The sequence below is a fragment of the Apodemus sylvaticus genome, chromosome 1 (genome assembly GCF_947179515.1).
Source record: "Apodemus sylvaticus chromosome 1, mApoSyl1.1, whole genome shotgun sequence".
NCBI classification, from domain to species: Eukaryota; Metazoa; Chordata; class Mammalia; order Rodentia; family Muridae; genus Apodemus; species Apodemus sylvaticus.
Window position 1 is genome coordinate 210,199,015 of NC_067472.1, and position 10,274 is coordinate 210,209,288.

General features: G+C 40.5%; 1 pseudogene; it reads left to right on the plus strand.

The window, feature by feature from the left end:
* The first annotated feature begins 1,342 nt into the window (after positions 1 to 1,342).
* Positions 1,343 to 2,293, plus strand: LOC127675003 (vomeronasal type-1 receptor 1-like; annotated as a pseudogene).
* The last annotated feature ends 7,981 nt before the right edge of the window (positions 2,294 to 10,274 follow it).

Sequence of the window (10,274 nt, forward strand, 5' to 3'; positions counted from 1 at the left end):
CCCACCCACCCACCCACCCTCAGCTCCAGATACACAGGTAGCAGAGTATGGCCTTGTCTGACATCAATGGGAGGAAATGCCAGTTTCTTGACTTTGCTTTTGTTATGCAGTGTTTGATGGTGTTCTTTCTGATAAGGAGTATTGAACCAAGTGCTCCATTACTGAAGAATATCCCAGCCCTGGGTTTGCTTTAATAGTAGCAAATGAGTGTGTGAGTGTGTACGTGTGTGTGTGTGTATTACACATACATACACACACATGTATAATACATATATACATATATTAATTTCTTTTAATAGACTTCAAGTCTTTGCCATTGGGATTCCTCTGTGCTAAGTTTCCATCCACACATGTACTTTGTGCCTCTTTTTGTTTCTGTGCACAGAGTCTGAATACATTCCTTAGATGTACAGATGGCTTTTTTAATTTGTTAGAACCCTCAGAGTGCTTTTGGTAAGATTGGTATTTAAGCTGGGTGAGGTGGCCCACACTTGTATTCTCAGCATTCAGGAGGTAGAGCTGAAGACTGCTCAGTAACTTGGGCCAGCCAAGGCAATGGAGTAGGACCTGATCTCAGAATCCAAAAACCAAAAGCAAAGGCTTGTAAAAACTATATGTAGATTATGCGTATAGGACATATAACACATACTTGTGAAATCATTTACAATACAATCACCTAACATTTACAAGCAAAGGTTTGTAAAAACTATGAACGTAGATTATACATATAGGACGTATAATACACACTTGTGAAATCATTTACAATCACCTAACATTTTGTGTGTATTTTATTTCATTGTTGAATTCTGTGGAATTGTGCTAAACAAATCTGCTTAAACTCAATGTAAACAATACCTCACTGCTAGATGAATGATTTCTGCAATAAGGTAAGACTTCTTTATTATATAATTATTTGTTTTCTTGTTTATGTTTTCTTTTGCTTTGCTTTGTGAAACAGGGTCTCACTTGTAGTCCTGGCTGGCCTGGGCTCCTTATGTTGACCAGGCTAGCCTTGAACTCATGGAGATGTGCCTGCCTCTGCCTACCACATGCAGGAATTGAGTAGGAGGCTGGATGATTAAAGACACAAGAAAAACAGCAGAATATGGGGTCGGGCTCTCCACACTCAAGGTTTCCTCTCTCCTTCCCAGTGATGGTTTTCCTCCAGCAAGGTATCATCTCCTAAAGGATCATAATGTCATAAACAGTGCCATCGACTGTGAAGAAACTATTCAAATACCATAAGTGTCTGGAGTTTTTTTCATTCAAACCACTGTAAGTAACAACCCATCCCTGTATTTCTCTGGTTCACATAAAGGAAGCTCACAGCCCTCTCATAAAAATGGATGCATTAGTTTCCATTAATTTAAACTGGGGAATGATGTTCCTCATTCAGACCACTGTTGGAATCTTTGGCAATTCCTTCCTCTTTCATCTGCATGACTTCCTGGTTTTCACTGCACAAGTGATGAGACCCACAAACTTGATTCTCAATCAGCTCATCATAGCAAACAACCTGGTTCTTCTCTCCAAAGGGATCCCTCAGACAGTGGCCACTTTTGGGTTGACATCTTTTCTGGTGGATGCTGAGTGCAATCTTATCCTCTGTTTGTACAGAGTGGCCAGAGGGGTCTCCCTCAGCACCACCTCCCTTCTCAGTGGCTTTCAGGCCATTAAGCTTCACCCCAATACTTCTGGGTGGCTGAGCCTCAGAATTAGATCCTCAAAGTGGATTGGCACCTGCTGTTTCCTTTGCTGGATCCTGCACCTCATGCTCAATGTCCATGTAACCAAGATTGCACATGCCCCACAGAACAGTAAAAATCTGACTGCCAAAGGAATCCACAGATACTGTTCCTCCACCATGCCTGAGAGAATGGGTTTCTTACTAGCAGGAGTGATTTTATCCCTAAGTGATATTATGTGTCTGGTCATCATGGCCTGGGCCAGTGGCTCCATGGCCCTTGTCTTATATAAGCACAAGCAGCGAGTCCAATATATCTGTAGCCACAGCCTGTCCCCAAAGCCTGCCCATGAGGACAGAGCTACATGAACCATCCTGATCTGGGTGACCACATTTTCTCTTCTTTAACTCTCTTCCATTTTATCACTTTGGATAACCCAGAGTGTGTACCCGAGCCACTGGCTGCTGACCATGTCTGTGCTGATGTCCTTGGCCTTTCCAACACTTAGTCCCACTGTGTTGAATTTCACCCATACTTGTGCCCCTCTATTCTGTGCTGTCTTTTGGTCAAAGAAAATGAACAGTCCAACTATGGTCTCTGACTTTTAAGTTTCCTCCAGAACACGTCCTCTTATATAATTTCCCCCCAAGATCTTCCATGCTTATTGTCATGGTTCTTAATTTGTAAAAGTTTGGGATTTAGCATTCAATAAACATGGCAGTTATTTCTTTACAATGTTTATTAGATTCCCCCCAAAAATGAAGATGGGTCTCCTATCAAAAAAGCATGTAGACTAACTGCATATCTTTACCTGTCCTTTAATTTATCCAGACCCAGTCTCCTAGTCCTATCCCAGATCAGCAGTAGAACACTTATAGAAGTATGTGCCAATCTCTTGCAGATCCCACAATTATTCCCCTCAGAATCCCCTTCCTTCCACTTGTTGATTTGTTCCTGCCCCGAGGGAAGCAGATATTTTGATGAAGATCTGCACCTCTCCTTCTGCTCCTCCAGATCCAATTCCTCAGTCTCATCATCACAATTTAGCAGAACACCTGCTGCAGTCTCTCTTTCCTCTCTGACCCAATCTTCAAGAGATCAGAAAGATTTTCTTCTCCACCCTTCCTTCCTCCATCCCATCCTATTATCCCTGCCTCCAATAAGAGCAGGCATTTCCTGGGAACACAACAGCTTCCCAGGCCAGGAAAATAGGAAAGCCAACTTACCTTCACCATCCCCTCATCTTCTCTTTATTGATCACCAAGTTCCATCCCCTGCTTTGCAACAGTACACTTGCTGCAGCCTTCCTATATGACCATACCCGTGCTTCCTGTGGATCCCGAGGACCTTTCCCTCCCTACCCCTACTGTTTGCTTTATACCAGCCCCCAACTCCTGGAGACACATCCTGCTAACCCATAGGCCACTCTTGCCTCAGAAGCAGATAAGCTGGCTGCAAGTCTTCTTCTCTCCTTCCATCCTTCCAGATCCACACCCCAAGTCTCATCAAAGAAGGTCATAGATCAGTAGCTTTAACATTTGGCCATCCTACTAAAAAAAAAAAAAATTCACAGACTCAGTTTGATCTCCATCAAAATTCCAACACAATTCTTCAGAGATCTTGACATGACAATTATGGCCTCATACGGAAGCATCCAAAGCTTGAACAATAAGAGACACCAGAGATCTCAAGATTCCCAATTTCAAAGTTATAGCCATAAAAACAGCATGGGACTGTCATAAAACAGACACATTAACAGGTAAGATCAAGGACATCCTACTTGATTAGGATAAATGGCTGTTTTGACGTATTCTCGGATTCCATTTGCAAGAATTTTATTGAATATTTTTGCATCAATAATCATAAGAGAAATGGGTCTGAAGTTCTCTTTCTTTGTTGGGTCTTTGTGTGGTTCAGGTATCAGTATAACTGTGGCTTCATATAAAGATAATTGGGTTCTGTTCCTTCTATTTTATGGAATAGTTTGAGAAGTATTCATATTAGATATTTGAAAGGCTGATAGAATTCTGCACTAAAACCATCTGGTCTTGAGGGTTTTTTTTGTTTGTTTGTTTTGTTTTTTCTAATGACTGCTTCTATTTCCTTGGGGAATTACAGGACTATTTAGATAGTTTATTTGATCCTGATTTAACTTTGATACCTGGTATCTGTCTAGAAAATTGTACATTTCAGGAAGATTTTCCAGTATTGTTGAGTATAGACAGTTGTAGTAGGATCTGATTATATTTTCAATTTCCTCGGTTTCTGTTGCTGTCTCCCTTTTTGTAGCCGCCCGCAGCCACATGAACTGGAGACCTGGAAGAGAATTCTGGGGATAAACGGGAAGGTGACAAAAGAGAAATGAGTCAGGACGACGTTTGCCGAACAAGACTCATTTTTACTAATATTTAGTAAATATGAGGAATAGTAAATATATATAGCCTTTAGAAAACAACCGTGCCCCCCTCCCCCATAAAGGAGAAGGCTGAGAACTCCTTGGCTCCTCTTCTCAGCGGGTCGCCTGCTGGGATAAAGGACTTCACACCTCACAGGTCTCTGCTGGTCTCCAGGTGAGACTGCCCTGAGGCAGCCTTGGTTGTCAAGGTGAAAACAGCTGTATTGCTCTCAGCGGAACAAAGGCCAGAGATGACACCAGCAGAAGGCTGGGGGCTGCCAGCCAAGAATGTCACAGCTGATGGGATGGGCTGAGAAGTCCAGCTCAATGCTGTGGGAGCAGGGACAATTCCAGATTTTGTTTATTTGTATACTGTCTCTGCCCCTCTAGTTAGTCTGGATAAGGGTTTATCTATCTTGCTGATTTTCTCAAAGAATCAGGTCCTGCTTTGGTTGATTCTTTGTATAGTTCTTTTTGTTTCTACTTGGTTGATTTCATCCCTGAGTTTGATTATTTCCTGCCATCTACTACTCTTAGGTATATTTGCTTCTTTTTGTTCTAGAGACTTCAGGTGTGCTGTTAAACTGCTAGTGTATTCTCTCTCCAGTTTCTTTATGGAGTCACTCAGAGAGCTATGAGTTTACTTTCATTGTGTTCCATAACTTTGGGAGTGTCGTGCCTTCATTTCATTAAATTCTATAGTCTTGTCTTTGTTTATTTCTTCCCTGACCAAGTTATCATTGAATAGAGTGTTATTCAGCTTCCACATGTAATTGGGCTACCTATTAGTTTGTGTTGTTGTTGAAGACCAGCTTTAATCTGTGGTGATCTGATAAGATGCATGGGATTACTTCAATCTTCTTGTATTGGTTGACGCTTGTTTTGTGTCTGATTATAAGGTCAATTTTGGAGAAGGTACCATGAGTTGTTGAGAAAAATGTATATTCTTTTGTTTTATGGTGAAATGTCCTGTAGATATCAGTTAAGTCCATTTGGTTCATAACCTCTGTTAGTTTCACTGCATCCCTGTCTAGTTTCCTTTTTCATGATCTGTCCATTGGTGAGAGTGGACTGTTGAAGTCTCCTACTATAATTGTGTGAGGTTTATTGTGTATTTTGCTTCAGTAATTTTTTTTTTTTTACTAATGTGGGTGCCCTTGCATTTAGGACAAAGATGTTCAGAATTGAGAGTTCATCTTGGTGGATTTTTTCCTTTGATGAAGTGTCTTTCCCCAACTTTTTGATAACTTTTGATTGAAAGTCTATTTTATTAGAAAGAAGAATTGCTGCTCCAGTTTGTTTGTTGGAACCATTTCCCTGGAATTTTTTTCCAGCCTTTTACCTTTAGTGCCTGTCGTTGTCACTGAGGTGGGTTTGCTGTATGCAGCAAAATTCTGGGTCCTATTCACTTATCCAGCCTGTTAGTCTATATCTTTTTATTGGGGAATTGAATCCATTGGTGTTGAGAGATACTAAACTAAGGACCAATGATTGTTGCTTCCTGTTATTTTTGTTGTTAGAGGTGTAATTATGCTTGTGTAGTTCTCTTCCTTTGGTTTTATTGTGAGAAGATTAATTTCTTGCCTTTCTTTTCCTTCTATTATCCCATGTAGGGCTGGATTGGTGGAAAGATGTTGTTTCATTTTGGTTTTGTCATGGAATATCTTGGTTTCTCCATTTATGGTAATTGAGAGTTTTGCTGGATATAGTAGCCAGGGCTGGTATTTTTGTTATCTTAGGTTTTGTATGACATCTACCCAAGGTCTTCTGGTTTTATAGTCTCTGTTGAGAAGTCTGGTGTAATTCTAATGGGTCTCCCTTTATATGTTAATTGACATTTTTCCCTTACTGCTTTCAATACTCTTTCTTTGTTCTGTACATTTGGATTTTTAATTATTATGTAACAGGAGAAATTTATTTTCTGGTTCATCAGTTTGGTGTTCTAGAGGCTTCTTGTATATTCATGGGCATCTCTTTCTTTAAGTTAGGGAGGTTTTCTTCTATAATTTTGTCGAACATATTTGCTGGCCCTTTGAGCTGGGAATCTTATCAGTGACTGCATTCCATGTGTGTTCTTTTATGATAAGTTACCTCACTTAGGATGATATTTTCCAGTTCCAACCATTTGCCAAGGAATTTCATGAATTGGTTGTTTTTAATTGCTGAGTAGTATGACACTGTGTAAATATACAACATTTTCTGTATCCATTCCTCCATTGAGGGACATCTGGGTTCTTTGCAGCTTCTGGCTATTATAACTAAGGCTGCTTTGAACATAGTGGAGCATGTGTCCTTATTGCATTCGGGGAATCCCCTGGGTATATGCCCAGGAGTGGTACAGGTCTTCCAGAAGTGTCATGCCCAGTCTTCTGAGGAACCACCAGACTGTTTTCCATAGTGCTTGTACCAAATTGCATTCCCACCAGCAGTGAAGGAGTGTTCTGCTTTCTCCACATCCTTGCCAACACCAACTGTCTCCTGAGTTTCTAAACTTAGCCATTCTGACTGGAGTGAGGTAAAAATTTAGGGTTGTTTTGATTTGCATTTCCCTAATGACTAATGATGCTGAACATTTCTTAAGGTGCTTCACAGTTTTTCCATAGTGGCTATACAAGTTTGTACTCCCACCAGCAATGCAGAAGTGTACCACTTGTATCACATCCATGCCACCATGAGCTGTCCCAACTGTTTTTGACCTTAGTTATTCTGACAGGTCTAAGATGAAATTTGAAGATTGTTTTAATTTGATTTATATGATATCTAAGGATGTTGAACATTTCTTTAAGGGTTTCTCAGCCATTTGAGACTCCTCTATTGAAATGTCTGATTGGATTTGTTTCCTATTTTTAAATTTTAATTATTTTGTTTTTTATTTCTAATTTCTAGAGCAGATATATATATATATATATATATATATATGTACATATATGTGTGTGTGTACATAACACATACATAGAGACAGAGAGAAAAAGAGAGAGAGAGAGTGTGTGTGTGTGTGAGAGAGAGCGAGAGAGAGAGAGAGAGAGAGAGAGAGAGAGAGAGAGAGAGAGAGAGAGAGAGAGAGATCTCCTTTCACATGTGGTGTTGTTAAAAAATCTTTTCAAATTTTTGTAGAGTGCTTTGTCTGGCTATTGGTGTCCTTTGCCTTACAGAAGCTTTACGGTTTTATGAGGTTTATTAATTGTTGGTCTTAGTACCTACACTATCAGCATTCTCTTCAGAAAAACTTACCTTATGATAAAAAGTCCTATGCTTTCTGTTTTATCAGGGTCAACATACCTGGTTTCTTGCTGAGGACTTTGATCCACTTAGAACTGAAGTTTGTGCTGGGTAATCAACATGGATCTATTTGTTTTTGTCTCCAAGCAGATATCTGGTGTTACAAGTACCATTTGCTGAATCTATCCTTTTCCCCTGTGTATTTCTTCCTTTTCCATCTAAAATAAGGTGTGCATAGATGTGTGGATTTATGCCTCCAGTTTCTTTTCAAATCTAGAGTATTCAGAAGTGATGTTAAGTTGCTAGTATGAGATCCGCCATCCTCCTTTTTTTTACTTGTGTGTTTTGTTTTCTTTTCCAAGATGTGGTTTCTGAGTAAAGGTCTGAGCTATCTTGGATCTCTCTTTGTAGATCCGACCTTATCTGACAGAGACTCAACTGCCTCAGTCACCATAGTGTTGGGATTAAAGGTGTACGGCAATATACCCAGCTTCACTTCTTTATAAAGGTACTTAGTATTATGAACTTTCTTCTTATCGCTATTTTCATTGTGTCCCATAAGTTTTGGTACACTGTATAATCATTTTCTTTGAAATAAAAAAGGCTATTTTTCTTTTTATTATTGGTTATTTTATTTATTTACATTTCAAAGGTTATCCCCCTTTCAGATTTCCCCTCCTTAAACTCCCTATCCCATGCCCTTTCCCAGCTGCTTCTATGATGGGGCTCCACCCACCCATTCCCCATCCTGGGGCATCCAGCTTGCACAGGACCAAGGGCCTCCCCTACAATTAATTCCAGATAAAGCAGTTCTCTGTTACACATGCAGCTGGAGCCATGGTCCCTCCATGTGTACTCTTTGGTTGGTGGTTTAGTCCCTGGGACCTCGCGGGGTGGTGCTGGTGGTGGTGGTCTGGGTGTTTGATATTGTTGTTCTTCTTATGGAGTTGCAATCACTTCAGCTCCTTCAATCCTTCCCCTAACTCCTGTGCCTGTGCTCGGTCTGATGTTTGGTTGTGAGCACCCACATATGTGTTGGTCAGGCTGTGGGAGAACCTCATTATACCAGGGCGACAATTATACCAGGTTTCTGTCAGCAAGTGCTTCTTGGCATCAGCAATTGTGTCTGGGTTTGGTGTCTACAGATAGAATGGATCCTTAGGTGGGGTAGTCCCTGGATGGCCTTTCCTTCAGTCTCTGCTGCACTCTTTTTCCCTGCATTTCTTTTAGATAGGAGCAACTCTGGGTTAATATTTTTGAGATGGGTGGATGGCCCCATCTCTCAACTGGTGGCTGTGTATAACCATTGGGTATGATCCCTACAGATTCTATCTCCCCTTTGTTGGGTTTTTGGACTAACCCCCTTTTCCTTCCCCATCCTCTCTCCCTCCTAAGTCACCTCCTCCCTCCTTCCTCTACCTCCCATGATTATTATTATTATTATTATTATTTTTGGTTTTTTGAGACAGGGTTTCTCTGTGTAGCCCTGGCTGTCCTGGAACTCACTCTGTAGACCTGGCTGGCCTCGAACTCAGAAATCCACCTGCCTCTGCCTTCCAAGTGCTGGGATTAAAGGCGTGTGCCACCACTGCCGGGCCCCATGATTATTTTGTTCCCCCTTATAAGTAGGACTGAAGCATCCACATGTTGATCTTCCTTCTTGAGCTTCACATGGTCTGTGAGTTGTATCCTGGGCTATCCAAACTTTTTGGCTAATATTGACTTATCAGTGAATACATACCATGTGTGCTCTTTTGTTACTAAGTTACTTCACTCATGACGAACCTTTCTACTTTTCATTTGCCTGTGAAGTTCATGAAGGCATTGTTCTATTTTATTGGATATATTTGTTTACATTTCAAATGTTATCCCCATTCCCAGTTTCCTCCAATTCCAGAAAACCCCTATCCTGTCCTCTCTCCCCCTACTTCTATGAGGATGTTCCTCCAGCCACCCCATTCCCACCTCCCTGCCCTAGATTCCCTTATGCTGGGGCATCTACGGAGCCTTCATAGGACCAAGGACCTCTCCTCCCATTGATGCCTGACAAGGCAATCCTCTGCTACAAATGCAGCTGGAGCCATGTGTAGTCCTTTGTTGATGGCTTAGTCTCTGGGAGCTCTGGGGGCGGGGAGTCTGGTTGGTTGATATTGTTGTTCTTCCTATGAGGCATTGTTTTTAATAGCTAGGTAGTACGCCATTCTGTAAATGTATGACATTTTCTGTATCTATTAGAAAGTCTTTAAATTTGTTCTTATTTTCTGTTTTGGCCCAGTTGTCATTGAGTAGATAGTTGTTCAATATTTAAGCTTTCTATTGTTTCTACTTTTAATTTACACCCAGCTTTTATCAGTCTGATAGGATGCAATTTTCCTGTGTCTACTGAAACTTGTTTTGAGTATAACTATGTGGTCAATTTTGGAGAAAATTCCTTAATGTTATAAAAAGAGGGAATGCTGTTTTGTGTTTGGATGAATTGTTTTGTAAAAATCTGTTCTTTGTTTTTGTTGTTGTTGTTGTTGTTGTTCCGAGACAGGCTTTCTCTGTATAGCACTGAAACTCACTCTGTAGACCAAGCTGGCCTCAAACTCAGAAATTTGCCTGCCTCTGCCTCCCAAGTGCTGGGATTAAAGGCGTGTGCCACCACCGCCCAGCTGTAAAAATCTGTTCATTCCATTTGATTTATAACATTTGTAAACTCCAGTATTTTTATTTGGTTGTTTAATTTTTATTTGAATGACCTCTTAACTGGGGAGTCTCTGACTATCAGTATATGATGATCAATATGTGATTTGAACTGTGACAATATTTCTTTTAGAAAAGTGGATGTCCTTCTATTTGGGCCATAGATACTAAGAAGTGAAATGTCATCTTGAACTTTTTCGTTGATGAGTCAGATGTGTCCTTTCCCATCTCTTTCGATTTGTTTTGGTTTAAAGGCGATGTTGATAGATATTAAGATACCAGCTTGTTTT